The following is a 19,691-nucleotide window of genomic DNA, read 5'->3' on the forward strand; positions in this document are numbered from 1 at the left end:
GTAGCTGATGACAGGGACTGATCTGATTTGGCTGATCTGATTAGAGAAGAATGGGTGCATTTAGCTAATGAAACCTCTAACCTGCTGAAGCATTAAACTAATGAAAGAGCCCTGCCCTCAATACACGACGTCTGATTTCACAACCGAACAGTCGACAGCAGCTCTCCCGAAACGCCGCTGCGAACCTTGCTGTCTGCTTCTGAGTCAGCCAATGGGGGGAGCCCCGACTGATCTAAACTACAGAGTAGTGACTGATTGGCTGACTGCTGAGGAGGCTGCTTGCGGCAGGCTTGCTGAGAGCTCCGAGAGGAAAGCAGGTGTCTGAGGCGACTGTGTAAATTCAGTCGGCGTCTGGTGCCGGTAGGTGGTCGAGATTTAGAAAACAGTGTGTGGAATCATAAGAGCCTGAGCTTTGAGGCCCGGTGTTTGTGTGGCTGACAGACAGGTAAGTGCTGCGGCAGACACACACCGCTGCTCATATAAAAACCACTCATGTTTGTTCTTTAGCGGCACACACCAGTCATTTAAGAGATCTTGACACACACACACACCAATTGTCTCAGTTTCTGAAATGGCCCAGACTTCATTCACAGATTGTAAAGGTCAGCTGATTCATCATTAGAAGTATTACTCAGCCTGGGAAAACACTTACATATTGACTTCTGTGGTGCGTGAGGACATTAAGTAAAGTCTGTTTTTTTCATCTGGGTTAATTTGAGGCAAACCAAGGCTAGTTTATCTATATAGCACATTTCAGCAACATGGTAATTCAATGTTTGCTACATGAGCAGCAAATGCTGAAGTTTTGAGCTATATGTGTCGACAGCTATTGGATTAGATACACTCACATCAACTTCAGCTTCAGCTTTGTGTTGAATGTTTACATGCTAAACCATGGCTGTATCATTTAAACCTGGATATGGTGGCGCCGCTAAGCCTTGCTTCCGATCTTGCCCAGTGGCCAGTCTCAAATTTACTGCAAAAAATTCTCCTGCAGCCCAAAAGCCATTTTCCCAATTGGCCGTCATTCTGAAAGTCACTTCTGTAAAGCTGACAGGACACCTTCAACTGCAAATAATATCACTTATACACTACCAGTCAAATGTTTGGACACACCTTCTCATTTAATGGTCTTTCTTTATTTTCATGACTAGATTGTCACTGAGGAATTAAAACTATGAATGAACACATATGGAGTTATGTAGTAAACAAAAAAGTGTGAAATAACTAAAAACACGTTTTATATTTTAGATTCTTCAAAATAGCCGCCCTTTGCTTTGATTACTGCTTTGCACACTCCTGGCATTCTCCCGATGAGCTTCATGAAGTAGTCACCTGAAATGGTTTTCCAACAGTCTGGAAGGAGTTCCCAGAGATGCTGAGCACTTGTTGGCCCTTTTGCCTTCACTCTGTGGTCCATCTCATCCCAAACCGTCTCGACTGGGTTTAGGTCAGGTGACTGTGGAAGCCAGGTCATCTGGCGCAGCACTCCATCACTTTCCTTCTTGGTCAAATAGCCCTAACACAGCCTGGAGGTGTGTTTGGGGTCATTGTCCTGTTGAAAAATAAATGATGGTCCAACTAAATGCAAACCGGATGGGGATGGCATGTCGCTGCAGGATGCTGTGGTAGCCATGCTGGTTCAGTTTGCCTTCAATTTTGAGTAAATCCCCAACAATGTCACCAGCGAAGCAGCCCCACACCATCACACCTCCTCCTCCATGCTTCACGTGGGAACCTTAAATGTAGAGACCATCCCTTCACACAAATTTGCACTCATCAGACCAAAGCACAGATTTCCACTGGTCTAATGTGAATTCCTTGTGTTTCTTGGCCCAAACAAATCTCTTCTGCTTGTTGCTTTTCCTTAATAGTGGTTTTTTAGCAGCTATTTTACCATAAAGGCCTGATTCACGCAGTCTCCTCTAAACAGTTGATGTAGAGATGTGTCTGCTACTAGAACTCTGTGTGGCATTCCTCTGGGCTCTAATCTGAGGTGCTGTTAACTTGCAATTTCTGAGGCTGGCGACTCGGATGAACTTATCTGCAGCAGCAGAGGTGACTCTTGGTCTTCCTTTCCTTGGGCGGTCCTCATGTGAGCCAGTTTTATTGATGGTTGATGGTTTATGGTTTTTGCGTCTGCACTTGTGGACAAATTCAAAGTTTTTGCAATTTCCCGGACTGATTGACCTTCAGTTTTTAAAGTAATGGACTGTCGTTTCTCTTTACTTAAGCTGATTAGTTCTTGCCATAATATGAATTCTAACAGTTGTCAAATAGGACTGTCAGCTGTGTACCAACCTAGACTTCTGCACAACACAACTGATGGTCCCAACCCCATTTAGAAGGCAAGAAATTCCACAAATGAACCCTGACAAGGCACACCTGTGAAGTGAAAACCATTTCAGATGACTAAATCATGAAGCTCATTGAGAGAAGGCCAAGGGTTTGCAGCGCTGTCAACAAAGCAAAGGGTGGCTACTTTGAGGAATCTAAAATAAGAAACATATTTAGAGTTATTTCACACTTTTTTGTCAACTACATAATTCCATATGTGTTCATTCATAGTTTTGATGCCTTCAGTGATAATCTACAATGTAAATAGTCATGAAAATAAAGAAAAAATAAAGAATGTTTCTAAGCTAAGAAGAGCATTTAATATCTGTGACATCATCACAATGTAATGTCTATCAGCTGAGCCGGAACTTGGACTCACAAGTTCCTGCCTAAAGATAGCAGTGCACCAGCTCGCCAGGGGCGCACAGGTGGGTGCTAGTTCATTTGCTATTGACGCAATGTGGGTGTCAGGCGTGAAAAAATGACAACTGCGCCATTCCGAAACAAGCTCAGCACCAGGCGTGAGATAGAGCCCTTAGACGTTTAAAGTTTAAAAGGTTATACACTACAACAATGGAGTACTCCTTTAATGTAAATACATTTCAGAACTGTTACTGACATCAAGCAAAAAGAAAATTACCTTTACCAAACTTCATTCACTACATCAGCATCGTTGTGGCTTGCTGAATTACTTGTTTCATTTGCATATTTTGCATATTGCATAGAATTTTTTCCGGCTCAGTTGGTATGAATAAGATCTCAATCCAACAGCTGCCTCAGGGTCTTCATGAAAGTCACTGCATGTTATCTCTCTCCGTGTGACATCACCTGCTGAAAAATGTTCTCTCATTTGTCTCCATGACAATCGCATCCTCTTGGCCCCTGCCCATTTAAGTCAGGAGCGTCTAACTTCACATATCCCCTCTGTTTCTGACACAGCGCAGGGCCGCTCTAATGTCACACAGTTGGCAGCTCTATTAATATTGTTTACAGTGACAGCTGACACTGTTAGACTTGTTTCACTTTGCCTGCTGATTTATGACAGCACAACTTAAGGATCCACGGCGTGAATTTCTTCAAAGTATCGTTTTTTTGTGCACAGAATTTGTAGCAGAACAGGCTGCGTTATATTTCGGGAGCATCAATATTTGCTAATGATTAAATTTCGCAAACATGCACCTCCCGTGAACTCAGGTTGAAACAATAAATCCAAGTTTATGCAGTTGAGAGAGCTAACATGGAGCAGCCCTGCAGCAAAAGAACGAGAAAGACTGAGGATTAGAATATGAAACGGTTCCTGCACGGAGCTCCAGCGCCCGCAGCCACCTTTCTGTTCTTATTTTCTCTGCCCTTTCCGACCACACAGCTTCCCCCCTTTTGCCTTTCATACTGTTAATGTCTCTCAATATAATCTCCAAAACTCCTTCCATCTCTCCTTCTAAACAACACAAATTAGAATCAAACGGCACAATCATTACAAGCTTAAAAATCAGTGTAAGCAGCATGAATAAAATATATGAACAACCCCTGTTAACATGCATCAATATCACAGCCTTTTAAGTGGATGGATCTGCCTTCTGTCTAATGGAGGTCCACTGAACTATCACCAAGTATGCAGGCAATGGACCTGTGTTAATGAAAAGTTATTAGCAGCATTCTCTGTTTAAACAGTGCAGGCCAAATCAATTTAGAGCATTTTATTCCAAACGCCTGAGGCTTTGCATTTAATCCACTGCCAAAGCTGCTGCGCCCCGTGCTTGCTGCAGGTTTTCAGCTGAGTCTACCTCTGTGGGGCAATTCGGGCGGGCTAACGACTGCCTCGGAAGTGTTGTGGAGGTTATTCCGTTATTCCGACACAAAAGAGAGAAAAAACTCTTGCTTGGTGCTTTTTAAGCAGACCTAAAACGCTCCGATCTCCGTGGGAGGTGAGGGACAGGCTGTGTTAAAACATACATTTCATAAATCATCAGATTCGGCAACGACATCTTAACGGTGCAGGACAGTGTGAAGGAAAGTGCTCCCAGACGTGCCACAGACATAGAATTAGTGCATATATAGAAACCAGCTGGAAGCATCTGAGCCTCGCCAGCAATCTTTAAGTCAAACCGACACACTTCTTACCCTCACTAATAAAACTTTGAAACCATTCCCCATCACTGCCTTCACGTTTTGCCTGCCGTGTGTGCACTTGCCTGATGGGTTTAAGCGCAGCACAGATCACCACAAGCACAGGTGTGGCCGTCGCCGCTTGTTACTCCGTGCATGTGTAAGAGGGCTCTGGCTGAACGCTGGAACAGACGAAACATAACTCTCGTCAAGATGTCTGGCTGTGCCGAGACCACACCGAGCCTGGGCCGAAGCCACCGAGCAGGTAGAGGTCATAAATCACTGCTCAGTCAGGACGGGGACAGACGGGAGACGCAGACAGTCTGCCATCAAGACTAGCCAGAACTCTGCTCGCTGCTGCCTACAGCTTTACGATCACACATACAAGATGGTGTGGTCAACAAGGATCTAGGACCGGCCACTGGGCCTGAAAAGAAAAAAAAAGAAAAAACGATGGTTTATGGACCTAATGCAGACGTCAAGGGCATTGTAGTTTTGATTTACTGCGGCCCTGTGGCTGGATTGTGATGTATTGCAGAGGCCAGGCATTCTACATTGTGATGAATACTGTTGGGTGCGGGACCAGATAAATTCTGAAGACACTTTGGGGGATGCTGTGTGCCAGACGCTCAGGCTCGAAGGTTGCCAAGGAGAAGCCGAACCATTATTTATAGAAATACCAGCAGGGCTATTTTTTTGCTTAATTCATTCTTTTTGCGAGCCACAAGCCAAACATTCACACATCTTTTTAAAAGGGGAGCGAAAGAGGGGAGAAGGGCTTTTTACAGCCGTGGAAAGAAAAATTATAGGTCCACCTGGAAGACATGAATTCAGGATTTGAAAAAAGGTTGCAGACTAAAAAAAGGAAAATCACAATGGATTTCTCAAGGCCAGCTGGGGTTTCAATTCCAACGCATGTCATGGAAACATGGAGCACACACACTCCAAACTTTCATTTCTCATCGTGCTTTTATCGCTGCTCTGCCGCCTTTCATCCCTCGCCTTTCTCCATCAGCACGATGGGGATATGAGCACAAACAACATGTGTCAGGATGCGTGATGCTTTGACCAGGCAATCGAGAACCTTGATGCGCAGTGCGGCGCAGAGACAAAGCAGTGGATGAGCGTCGTAAATTTAAATAACTACACAGTCCTGTTTCAGAAGTGGTGGATGCATAAAGGATACTAAACACATGACTAACACTGATCGCTCTAGCACGAAAATCTGTTTGCATAATCTCATAAATCACAGGTACAGCGAGGCTGGAGTGAACTGTGAACGCCCGCTCCTTCCGATATATGTCCTGGGTAACGCGTAGCTGTGTAGTCCGCTTATGTGGCGGAGGGCTTGTCATCAGAAGGAGACGATAGCTGTGCTTCCAGTTTAATGTCATAACATCTGGTAAGCCTCTTAAGGCTGGGATAGTAGATGATCTCCAGACAAAGGGGGCCTCACGAGGCACCATATCCACATCGCTCGAACTCCTTTCTTTCTCTCGTCGCACCAGCTGCTCCCTTATCACAGCGCACAAAGCACTGGTGCACACGTACTGTAAGCATGTGCACGTTCAGTGACCCCTAACCCCCGTCATAATCTTCCTATTCATAAACAGACTGTGTGGATCCTCTGAGGTGCTGAAAGGGCCCGGCGAACACCTAAAAGCCCCCACACACCGCCCAGACGTCCAACTGCCTTATCCGACCACTCTCCGACCACTCCGTTGCCTCTTGTCTGACCCATTCGGCAGAAAAGTTGCATTGAACACACCGCTTCGACGTGCTGCCTACGCCACAGTAGCGTGTACGTTCTGCGCTTGCGCGAGATGCAATAAGCGGGTGGCGCTTGTGTTGTGAGTTGTAAACGAGAACCTTATGCACGCAACACTCTTTACTTTCGATCAAAACGAAACTTAACTATTTCCGATAAAAAAACAGCTGCATACTAAACATGCAGCGAGGCATTACCAAACTTACACAAATTAATTTGTCCTGAACGGACATAACAACTAGTCTGGTGCCACTACTGCAAAACATGAAAACGGGGAATGACGGAACGGAGTGCATAGAAAAACAAAGCGCACACAGTATTCCGTCCCTCCCACACACCGCGCTGATTCGCCAGCACACCGCAAATCAGAACGGCCATTCAGCTGGCACACAACCAATCAGAGGATCCAATGGCTCAGACGTCCGAAGACCTTCCTCCTCAGACTTCGCATGCTCAGTTGGATCCGACAACGTCCGCGCGGCTCCGAAAGCTTCCGACAGAGCTGAACACACCAAACATATGTGTTCCCGACCTCGTCCAAGCCTCTCCAAACGCTTCAGACGTCCAACGGTTGTGCCGGTGTGTTCCTACCTTAAGGGTGGAGCTTTGGAGAGAGTCACTGTGTGGATTTACATCTGGCCTCGGGTGGAGTCAGGAAGCTTAAAATTATAAACATCAATGATTTAAGAAATTGCTCAACTCTTCTGTGTGTTTATGCGTGTGTGTGAGTGTGTGCGTGTCTTTCTTTGTCGTGCACACGTTCATGCTGCGTATCCCCAGGAATTCGGTCCATGTTGAATGATTGCACACATCATGTTGCCAAAGGTCAGAGCCAGCGCAGGAAGCATTGTGCTTTCGTGCAGCAGATGGAATGATTGTGAAGGTCGGGGGACTGTGAAAGATGAGTCTGTAAGATGTTGGACTTTCATGCAGCATACAGAGTTTAAGTCCCATCACAAACCTGCGATTGCCATTGGCCTTTTCATGCTTAATTATCACAGTCTTTCCCCAAGTTTAACCAAGTGTTTTGCTGCACAACCCTTGCAGTGTGTTCAGGCACATTTGGCCACTGAATTTGTGCAGCTAATGTACCAACTGCATGGATGCTAGCTGTAAACAGGCTAGTACGCCTACTCTGACTTAGCAGATGTGGATTGTTTGATAAAGCCTTTCATTGGTCACCCCCTTCCTACCGCTATTACTGTTTTTAAAATCCCCATCGCTATGAGAAACAACGACAACAACCTCTAAGCTAGCAACGTACACACTGAAATAGCAAGTTATTTTAACACAAACATGTTAGCTAATGGCAGGAACATAAACAAGCTAGCAGCCTCCTCTAGCCTTGCCACAGTGCTGTGGAGCGGGTCTGGCTATGCGAGGTTAGCTAGCTGGAAACTTAAGCACCGACATCAGAAGGACTGCATGCTGCAAGATTTCCTCCCACTGAAGCGAGTGCTTGTGGGATCGACTTCAGCACTCTGCTGTGAGGGCTGACTCAAACACTGGCAGCTGCAGCCACTAACCTGCCATGGCAGCTGCCACTATTTGGTGCATCTGCCACCGACCTACCACTTCCAGTACTTGTGCTTGCTGTCTCTCAATCTCTGATTGACGTGGCAACTGTACAGCAATTCCGGTCTCCAGTGTGGCAGAGAGAGGGTTTAAAACAATTACAATCACCTCTGAAGCAAAGTTTGATTGCGCTTAAGCGAGTGCCCAGTTTGCGTTCCAGACAGGGACCGTGCAGGAGGAAGGGTTGAGTTCAGACTTGGCTCCAGTAAACGGTTTGTTTATATTTCAACATTAACTGTCTAATTCTGTAAAACTGTACTGATCATATTTGCCTCTTTGGGCACAATGGCTGCAGTGGTTTAAAGTCCTACTGTAGCTGTGGAAAAATAAGAAACCATTCATCTGCTTAATGGGATGTGGACGTGAAAAGTGTTTGCGTGGTAGCTCAGCCTCTGTCTGACTTCAGAACTCACCGGGAGCTACAAAGCAGATTCACAGCCTCTGGATAAACATGAGTTTACACCACCCAAGGTGAGTACGCACCTGACTCCACTTTACGACGACTTGGTGTGCCATCGAGCTGACTCTATAATTGACCTGACACTTGAACCATACTCTGTTTCCTGTAGATTTTTTTAAAGGTGGGCCTCGTTTTAGATGGTTATAATTCGCTTTGCATCTGGACTCCGCTCACTGCATTACAAAGCAGAGCGTCTGGGCTAGAGCGGCTCTCTGCTTCTCCACACAGAGGCTGCGCTGATCGGCAACTACGGTAGGGAACAGATCGACTATGGATATGTACTTTATATGACCCCACTTCAAAAACCCGAACTATCCCTTTCAGCATGCCAGAGTTGTGAATCTAACGTGGAATGTAAGAAATCTGAAAACATGGTTGCACTGAAAGGAGAGAAAAGAAAAGGCCGTTATAGAATTCTTCCAAGGCTTCGTAGAATCATCCAATATCGATGTTCTTGCAAAAAGGTTGTTACAGGCTTGAGCTTTAAACACCGATATGAAGGTCAACGCGTGAGCCCCTCGCCACCCCCCCGGCTCACAACTGTAAATATGGAGGCAAGGCAAGCCAATGGGGACGGCAACCAGGTCAGCCTCCTTTTGTCATAGACTCGCGGAGTGAAAGGTTGCCTCTGATCTGCTTTGATCCTTGGCATTAGTGGCAATATTCACCGGCATCACTAAAAACAGCCCATCTGTCTGTCTGTACGCAGGCTTCTGGGAGTCATAGGCCTGCGTACAGAACACCCACAGCCCCCCCCACACACACACACACACACACACTTTTACCCCAAAAACCACACACACACAAACACACACGCACTCTAACCTAGCAAGAGATTAAAGATGAGTGTGTGTGCAGCTCTAGCACTACATAATCCTTTGTTTATGAGAATTTCAGCATCTCAAATAGTGGCAACATGGTCTCAGGATGCCATTTCACGAAAAAAAAAAATCAGAGATTATATCGGTTATTATTCTTTCACTCAGAATATTACATTTAGATATACAATGATGATACAGGCGGGCTTGTGCTGGCAATAAGATAAGAATATGAAGATTGTCTCTATTGTCAGAGGATTGGCCGTGGAGGTGAGTGTACAATCAGAGTGACGGTAAGAAAGGAACATGGGGGAGAAGAATCAGGCTGCAAAGGCTGAGCTTTACGGGGAGGCAGAAAAATAAAGCTGAATGGATAATAGATGTTTTGTGTAATTGTTGCATATTCAGCTCCACACCAACATATTCAGGAGACACACACACACACACTATTACGCGCACAAAGATGCGCGTGCGCGCACACACACACACACACACACACACACACACACACACCATTAGGGCTTGACAGAGGGCACCTCTGCAGGAAAAAACACACACCCCGGATCATTGGGGGTTGAAATCTCACATTAATCCTGACTCACCCGTCCAGCCCTGCACATTAAACACCACTCTGCCACACAAACACGCACGCATGCACGCACACACACACACACACACACTGTCCTATCACCTAACCATGGTGACACACATATCTACTTAGACACCATACGAAATCCTAACACCCCAACCACCCACCTCCTCTTACCCACATACATACACACATGTATACTGCATGCCTGGGTGAACAGCGCTGCACTCCGCCGCGTCGCCTACAGAGCTTGCAAAATCACTTACACATGGGACAAAGGAATGCATGAGCACCACTGCAAACGCTGTGTCTGAATTATCCCCACTGGGAATCGAGGGCAAGACGTAAAGCTAACAAACACTTGGCTTGTGTTGCAGACAGTTTTTGCAGTCCACCACGGAGGGAATAAGATGTTTCAGTGTGGAGGATTAGAGGGTTTGGTTTCCTTTAGGTTACACTTTAATCTTTTAGTCCCCTGGCTGTGAATATACCGACTGGACCTTGATATGTTAATTTTCTGGAAGAGGAAGTACGTTTCCATTTTCTCAACATGAGTGGACTGGCGCTCATCAATCTGCCTCTGTCTTATTCTTCTTCTCTCTCAAATTCCTGAAAATGTGAAGCCACTTTTAAACCCACGGTGTTTCGTTCCACCCACGTGAAAAACTAACAAACTGTTGTTGAAATGGAATCATGCCGACAGATTTAAGCGCTATGCGACTCTTTTATTCCTCATTGTGCTTCATTAATACTTGCCTTAGGTAACCCGGCGAGGTTTAAAAGTAATAAGTTATATTGTGCTCTTCAATCGATATTCATGCATTTCTGTGACGAACAGGATTAAATGTCATCTTTGTTGATCCCTCAGTGGTGGCCTCTCACAAAATGCTCCGGCTCATGTCGGCCTTGATTTCAGTCGCTACCTCGCTGCGAGAGACGCTTTTGATTTCGGTGTGTAAAATGTGTCATCAGCCTCAAAAAGGAGGAGTGATCTTTTGTTGTCAGTGTTTACTTCACAAAACCACACGCTGCACCATTAGCAGACGCGTAGCAGACACTTTTTTTTATTTCAGCTAATTAGATGATTAGCTGAAACAGTGGGGAGCATGAATTATGGCCTACCATTACTTGGGGAGAGATTGCGCGTAAATTGAAGCAGGTGGTAATATAAAGATAGGAAAATACAACCTGCGTGTGATTATAAGCACGTGGGCTAATATGCATACAGTAGTAATCACATGAAAGTGTTATTAAGGGGGGGACATATACAGTGGGAATTGATTGAGTTACAGTTTACAGCCACATCCATCACTGGGGGATGTTCTGGATAAATCATTTACATGAGAAATGGAAAACAATGACTCATAAGAACCACCTTTCATTTTCCAACACTAACTGAAATTATATTGAAGCTTACACCCAAAACCCATTATTGAAAAAGTTCCACTTTTACAAAGGATTGATACCTGACATTAAAGCAACATTACATAACTTTTTCATCTCAAAATAACAGCTTCAAAATCATGTTGATGGTTCAGTGTCTTGTAACAAGATGAATGGTGCCTCTGTTCCTATCACTTGTGTCTGCACAGTGTAAATTCAGTGAGAGGGCAGGATCACAGCGTTACATATGTGTTTACTTCAACATACATGTTTCTAACACAAAACAGTTATTAAGTAATGACTTTTGTCTGTATTAAGCCTGTTTCTCTCAAACCACCTGAGTCTGCCGCTGGTTTTCGCAAGTGCCAAATGAAAATCAACAACGCCAAAGCGATCGTTAATTTGAGGAAAAAAAACATCAATTCAAATCCTCTCTGATCGTACGTGACAGCAATTTATCACACCGATGTTAAACAAGCAGGACATAAACTTAAATGAGAGGTCTCAAGTCAACTCTTCCCAAATCCACATCAGCTGGATGAGCCAGTCATGCTGCCTTGTTATTACCAGGCCCTGAACGCTCCGCTGTGAAGCTAGCGCAAATGAAAGAGTAGACTTAATGTGATTTTCTCATAAAATGTCAGGCCTCCTAAACCTCTCTCCTAATATCTATGGATAATGGAGCACCCTATGAGTGACAAAAAAATACCCAATCATTTAACAGATGCTTTGTTTGGGTGCACCGTGGACATGTTACACAAAAAAAATGAAATAGCACTTAGCAGTGCAGATGACAAGGAAATTGTTTTTAGTGCTGTACTGAGGTGTCCTTTTTTATAAACAAAGTGTGGATACAGGTCTGGCTATGTGAGAATAGCTCACCAGCATGGCAGTTTTTTTTGTTTGGGGTTCATTAGAATGAACGCCACTTTACTTAGCACCCTACAGCAATGTTCAGACTTCCTTTTACATTCAGCTTTGGGTGAATAACATTAGACTTTGCATTTAATAGTTTCATAATCCTCCACAGACAGTTACTTGAGTTGCATTAGCAGCAATAATGAGATGATTACTTTCAAAGTCAATTATAAGAGCAGAGTGAAGACAAACAGACACACAACAAATGTGCAAGTCATTACACTTCTAATTTCAATAACCAAAAAAACTTTTTAATTATGAATCTAAAAAAAAAATAAAAAAAAGGAGAAAACTATTAAATTCAAAGTGAGGTGGTTGGCTTTAAAATAAAGATGTTTCAGTATTTTGTCTATTTTTAGAATTAGGTAAATTATGTATAATTTTAAGAGATGCACGGATCAACCGGCCATGACTGATCAGTGTGTGTCAGATTTATGATGCTGGTCACATGTACACACACGCCCTCTTACCCCCCAATGAGGCTGCCAGCCCCAAACTGAAAAGAAAGCAAGTAAATACTTGATGTTATTTACCTAATTTATGTGCACTGCTTTCACTCCAGCTCAGTGTGAGGTTTACTAAACTGCGCTTTGCTGTTGTTTTCGGTCGCACTTTCCAACGACTTTCTCTTTTCCTTTGCTGCCTCACTGCAGGAGTCCACGCGGAGCCGACAGGAAAGACAAGGGAGGTTACTGGAGTTGACGACAGAGTATGCTGCTACAGTACATACATCTGCTGCACCTGTTTGCTTCCGGGAAAGTAAAAAATGGAAGTCTGTTGTCTGAACCAGAGCAGCAAACCTTTAACTGCAGCGTGTCAGACTCCATCCATTTTTGCCTTTCAAGATAAGAGTCTGGATACCGCTATACACAGTGTAAATGCTTATCAGGGAACTTGTATTCACTTTGACCATTTCACTAAATGTCTACTGAATTAAATAGATAAGACATTTTAGATAAAGTGACATGTGCTGCAGTTAATTTTCAGTTGGGTGTTACAGAGCCATTTATTTTAACAACACTATGTAAATCTTAAAGTCACTCTGGAGAAAGATCGTCAAATACCAGCGGTTTGGGATAATGGTTCAGGTCCAATGCCGAAGACCTAACTTGCTTTTTGATTTTGATTGGTATTTGATAATAAACATGAAACTGGCGTACCCCGCTACCTGCCCAGTGTTAGCTTGGATCGACTCTAGCCCCATGCAACCGTGCAAAGGAGAAAGTGGTTTCAGTTAATGGGTGGTTGGATGGATTGATGGACTGAAAGAGACTCAACAACCAACTGTCTTTGTTTTGAAAGTTACGTGGTGTTGCTTTAAGTGAGAGTGGGGGAAGGTCCTATAACATGGTGCGGTTGTAGAGAAAATGTAAGAATAAGGTCTGTTTAATAGTCAACGTTTTATTATGAAGATACAAATGGTTGTGTATGCTGTTTTTGAAAATTTGAATTAGCATGTCGAACTAAAAAATCGGAAATTGGAATTGGCCAAGAAAATTGCAATCAGTGCATCTGTAATGATTATGGATATCGACTGAAATGAAATCTTTTATTTTGACATATACTCAGCTAGACCTCCCACCCCTAACTGCTCATGGAATGATCATGTTTACTGTCACGCATGGTCACCCTGCGAAGGCCCATCATGAGCCAGGGAAAACCCAGATTTTTGGCAACCAGTCAGTTGGCACCGAAGATTTCTATACTTTTATAATTCAATAAAAACAACATGACTTTAAGTATAACCTTTTAGCTGTTGTACAAGCGACTTCTTGTAACCCCATTTCAGGACAGCACATCTAAGTGGCACGAGACTTTCAGGTGCAAACAAAACAACAAACCTCATTAAATGTTAATTTACATTTATTGGCATCAGTGGTTTCCTAAACCGAGCACAAAAGACACTTGTGTCAGTGCTCAGAAAGGTCATTCATCCATTGGTGTGGATGAAAAGGTAACAGACAAACAAATACAAATGGGACTCTGTCAAAACCATTATCAGCTCCCACACTCCAACGCTGGTGTCATGAAACGTTTGAAGCGAAGCCACACAGAGACCCATCAGCGTGTTAAATGCGTGGTGGGAACAGATTTAGAAGAATTAGGGTTATGGAATAATCACTGTGAAGGAGCACAGTTGAGCGGAGTCATGCAAGAGTAGTTGTGGGCGACCTTGGGATTTCATCAATACAATCCGCCGGGTCTATCTCTGCAGAAACAAAACAGGGGCTCGCTGCCTTTCAGACATCAAAACCAATCTCGGGCATGATTACGATGGATGGGTTTGATACCTGTGAATGTGGACAATTAAGACTTAAGGTCTTTGCGAAAGGCAAAAAAAAAAGGAAAGAAGTGAAATCATCTCATTTCACACCCTTATCTTAGCGGGAGATATTGTAACCTTTGAAGTCTTTTACAGTCATTATGAGCAGAGCTGGGATATGTTCCACACATGATAATGAGTTATTATTTGCCCTGGGGCGATGCGCATGTGTGTACAAGAGTAAATGCGCATCCATTTATGCGCGTGTAATCTAGTTGATGTGTATCAGCGATGTATGCTGTCTGAGTGCTGTGTAATTGTGTTGTCACTGAGGTGTAGAGAGAGTTGCTGGAAGACAAGGTGAGGAGTTGTGTGTGTGTGTGTGTGTATGTGGGGAGGCCTGAAGCATGTGGGTGACCGCGGGGGTGAAAGGGTCAACACTGCGTTGTCTTTTACCCACAGGTCTTAAAACAGTATCTGTTTGTTCAATCAACAAAGACGGTGGAGTGAATGGAGGGCAGCTTTACCACTCAAGTTAACACACACACACACACACACACGCACACACACACACACGCACACACACACTATATCTTCAACTCTTATTTCATGCTTTCAGCATCTTTCCATCTTCTTGCTCTGTGACTCCCACTGCCCCTCCTCTGTTTTCCTCTTTGAGCGGGATTTGTGATCTAAGATCAGCGCGGCCGTAATGCCCTTCTCAGTAGACTGACAGATGATACAGGCTGCCCTTTGGGCTCCAGTCGGAATGGCTGCGGATCAATACCCGAGCTGGCTGCCTGTCAGCATTCACACAAACACATGCTCCCACACACGCGCGGGCACGCGCACGCACAAACACACACACACACACACACACACACACACACACACACACACACACACACACACACACACACACACACACACACACACACACACACACACACACACACAGGCACACAAGGGGTTCACATGCAAGGATAGCATCAAAGCCCATCAGAGCCGAGTGGCATTTACCGGAACAGGACCTGGATGTGTGCAACACTGCAGGGGGTGAAATTCCCGGGATAGTTCCCTGCCTAGAGGAGCAGCGTGGTTGGAGGATGACGGATGAGGAATTCTGCTCACAGATTCCTCTGGCTCCGCTGGGCGGTTAAATTAAGCAGTTTGGACAGATGAACCGAGTGACCAAAACAAAGCAGCAGGTTGAAGAAATAATGAAGTGGTTAAGTGTCGGCAAGGGGAGTGTGTGTGTATGTGTGCTGCTTAACCCCTGTGGGAGAATTGTGAATGTGTGGTCTTCTGTGAGTGACGCCTCATTGTGCTCTGGAGCCAACTGTGGTTTTGAGCTGGTTGCATTAGCTGAGCGTGCACAGTGAGAGACACATCCCCTGTGAAACGATCGCCATGTGTGGAGTGCATTGTGTAGGAGCTCGCGACCCGTCAGCTGGATATCCAGCGGGTCAATTCTCTGGTTGAGTCACCAACAGGTAGGGGAGCCAAAAAACAACAATCCCATGAGAGCAGACACTCCTCTCTGCCTCTCTGCTCTGCTGTCAGAAGCTGATCTATTGACGCATCTTTGTATAATATGGAGGCACAATTACAGCACATCTATCAGCGTTCTATCTGAATACATACACACAAACATTTCAGTATTTATAACTGTGTCATCCTCGCCAAACCACAAAACAAGCAGGCAGTCATGCATTTTCCATGCAAAAATAATCTTTTTGCTACCTACGCGTTCTAATCGATCCTCTCTCCCAGGTTCACAGCGTTCTTTTCCTTGTTTTATCATGGCCAATCAGCTCACAAACAACTTGGACTGCTTGGAACATGGCATTCCTGCATCACACCCAACGTGTGTGGTCTTGCTGATTACTCATATAATGTTAAAACCACGATAACTGCACGATCCCCGTGTGAACAGTACAGCACTCTACCTATTCTCATATATCTCAATTTAACATGCACAGCATTGGGTGCATTTGTCTTTTTGTCAAGGAAATGAAATAAAATAAGTAAAACATAAAAGTCTTAGATCACACAGTAAATTACAGAAGCCTGAAACAGCAGTGTGTTGGACATATCATATCAGTTTCCCTGTGATAACTAGTTAAAATGCATTTTCTGTTTTCTCCAGATCACTAGTTATTTATGTCAGTATCAAGGAATAAGAAATGTTTCCCTAATATAACTTCCTAATATGACTTCATAAGTTTCATAAGAGTGGACAGTTAGATGCACACATTGCTCTGCGGGGAGGGTTTTCGGGAGTTTCAAAGCAAACCACATGAACTTTTGATGAATTCTTCCCATTAATAGTGGATACGCCTTGTTCTGAATTTTTCAGCCTAAATCCGCTGCTCGCTACACAGCATGGCACTGCTGATTTAATAAACAGGAAGTTAATAATAATAAGAGGGTGCAAACTTTTCTCTGCTCACAATGGATTCATTTACTGTTGTTACTCCGTGAAAAAAACATGTTATTCCGTGATAATGACAAATAAATTGCAATCACGGTACAACGGAAGAAATATCATGTTTGACCCGTGAGCGTTTGGGCTTCTGTAGTAAATGTTTCTTTACAACTAGAATGAGTTAACTTTTTTTTTTTTTCCCCAGAACAAGATTGGGGATTTAATGATGAGACTGAACAAAAAGGTGAAGCTGAACTTTTTTGTGCAGAAGTCTCTTGATGAACTCCTCAACATCCGGCTCCAGTCAGCCACAAATCGGCTGAATAAATGTTGCGTATAATATATGTATAATGTATAATGTTGTGTCCGCCAGCACAAAACCGCTGTGGAGAAACCAATTTCATTCCAAATACACAATGCCTCTCTGTGCACGCTCACGCCATCTTTCCTAACCGATGTGCATTGACCTATGCAAATAAAGCGTGTCCAGGAGGGAGCCCGTATTGCCATCCTTCCATCGCATATTGCGTCACTGATCCTTGCTACATAAATAGAAATGAGATGTATAAATAATGCAAGGACAGATTTGATGCCCGGTGAATAACATCGACACCCACCCCAATGCTCAACTTGTCTGCCACCTCCCCCTGTCAGGCAGGCGGTAATTTATTGTCTCCCGCTGCCATGGCAGAGTCAATCAATAGCCAATTAAAGACGGGCAGATGAGGTCTCCCATGGCCGCCAGTGCGTGTGGTGCTGTTTGGCTGGGGAAATAAATATGTAAATGGTTCAGGGGTGGTGTCTTTCAGCGAGCTCATCGGGAGGGATATCAATAACACTCACGCTACAAACACCCGACCCTCTTCCAGTATGTTAACCTCCCAGGTCTCCCACTCGGCCCCAAGGCCAATAGTGGTCAGAGAGGCCCGAAGGAGCTGTTACCTCATTCTGAAAGGCTGTGAGATCTACCCGTGTGTGTCCTTGACTGTCAATATAATGATCTGTGGGTGAAGGGTAATGAGTCTCACATATATGGAACATAGAATAATTATCTTTATTATGGATGTAAAGCAACATATAAGCTGCCCGTCGGCCCTGTTTCCAAGGGCTCCTGCCAAACAGCAGATTCAATCACACCGAACACCAGCAGTCTTTTCTACTGCTGCACTGAAACTCTTTAAATCCTCAAAAAGGGACAAGCAGGATACAGCTAGTTCCAGAGATGTAGGTTCAATCTCTGACAATACAAAAGAGATGTGAACACAACAGACAACAGAAAGTACATCTCTGGCCCCTGCAGACGAGATTGCAAACATAGAGGAAGCCGGCACTGCCGCCTGACTTTGCATTTTCTTGTGTTGCTACGGCGTGTAATCGACACGCTGGCGTGCGAGCGGAGGCGGGAAGTGCCCCTTCAATTAAACACAAATGATCATAAAAATAATGACTCGTTAATCCTTTTTTCACAAAAGAAATCTCAGTTAAAGCCGAGGGTAATATCGAACCGGCTTCATCACTTTGCTACATTTCAGCAATTCGACGGACTAATTTAATTAAAAATGTATTTTGATCTGCCACAAAAGAGAGTCTGAAATCTGCCGCTGATGCTTAATTAAAGCAGGACATCAATTACGAGATGGCTTGATTAACAGTGTATTGATCCTTCAAGGAGAAATACACTTGATCATAAAAAAGGATTTTGTGAAATTAAGGCTACACAAAGCTGTAAGTAAAGTGTGAGTGGAGCTCAGACGCATCGAGCAGCCTGGCAGTTACTCAAAGACCAGAGACTTAAGTACTATTTTGAGGTGCTCTTGCTACAGTTGAGTACTTACACTGCACTTCTACTCCACTCTGTGCATCTGAAAGTCACAGTTACGCGTTACTTTGGAGATTGAGATTTTACATTTGAGCAATAAATAAAACTTAATATATACATAATGGTGTAGATTAAGCTATTCAGCAGAAGTGTGTCTACATATAAAGTAGTTAGGACTTTAAAATAATGTTCACACATCAGTGTACATCAAGTCAAATAACAAGGTGGAACAGCCTGGACAAATATTTTTTCATTGAGATTTTGCTGTCGCTTTAACTGAGAGAGAGATTTCCAACCAGAGGGTAATTTTAACCCAGGTGGAAAAACTGTTCAATTGCCACTGCGAGCTCTTGTGTGGACAGATTGTGACACAGCACAACTGATCTGTAGCAGTAACACCTGAACATCTGTTGTGAGGGCACAAGGAAATTAATTAGCAAGTGAGCAGAAAAGGGTAAACTGTTTCCTCAGAGTAATAAATAAACTGATTGATTCATTATTAACACAAGAAATAAATGAATCACATTTAGTAGGGAGCCAAAAGTAATGGATACGTGGATGAAACGTCTAGTTTCTGCAACCAGTTACGCAACTGCAAACTTCAGTAAAATGGCCAAAACAATGACAGTTCAATATAATGTAAACATATTATACATCCAATGGTTCCTGATCAGGGTCAGCAGCAGCTTACACCTTCCCACTTGAGTGGTGGTTCTCTATCGATGTGCAAGCCTATTGGTCAGAAACAAGGAAGTGATATATCATAGAAGGAAGTAGGGATGAAGGAGGCAGGGAGAAAGGGGGAGCGATAGATGAATGGAAGAAAGGAGAGGAAGAGTTTGTACAATACAATTAGGTGTGGAAGATACTGACAATGACCCTGAAGAAGACGTATGTTGGTCGCAAAGCTTTAGTCATTCAAAATCCATATTTCAATGTAAAATAAAGGCATTTTAGCCCAAATCATACAGTGTGCCTTGGATTGTTTTTGACCAAAATTTCTTTAATTAAAAGGAGCCCTTTGATCACTGATTACGACTGGTTATGTATGGAACATGATAGGTGACGTCAAAGAACGAGTACATAGGTGTATATCTGCAAAACCTGTTTGGAAGCAGTGACGTAAAAGGTTTGAGAACCGGAAATCTGTCTGACGACAAAAAGAGAGATCTCACACTCTCCTGTCACTTATGACCACGTCTGCTCCTCACGTGGGATTAAATCCTA

The 19,691-nt window shown here is 43.9% G+C and overlaps 1 protein-coding gene across 2 annotated transcripts in view; it reads right to left on the reverse strand.

Moving 5' to 3' along the window:
- The window catches only part of tspan9a (tetraspanin 9a), a 202,386-nt gene that overhangs the window by 118,832 nt on the left and 63,863 nt on the right, over positions 1-19,691 (reverse strand). The gene's annotated exons all lie outside the window — the stretch shown is intronic.

Source organism: Sparus aurata, chromosome 8 (assembly GCF_900880675.1).
Source record: "Sparus aurata chromosome 8, fSpaAur1.1, whole genome shotgun sequence".
NCBI classification, from domain to species: Eukaryota; Metazoa; Chordata; class Actinopteri; order Spariformes; family Sparidae; genus Sparus; species Sparus aurata.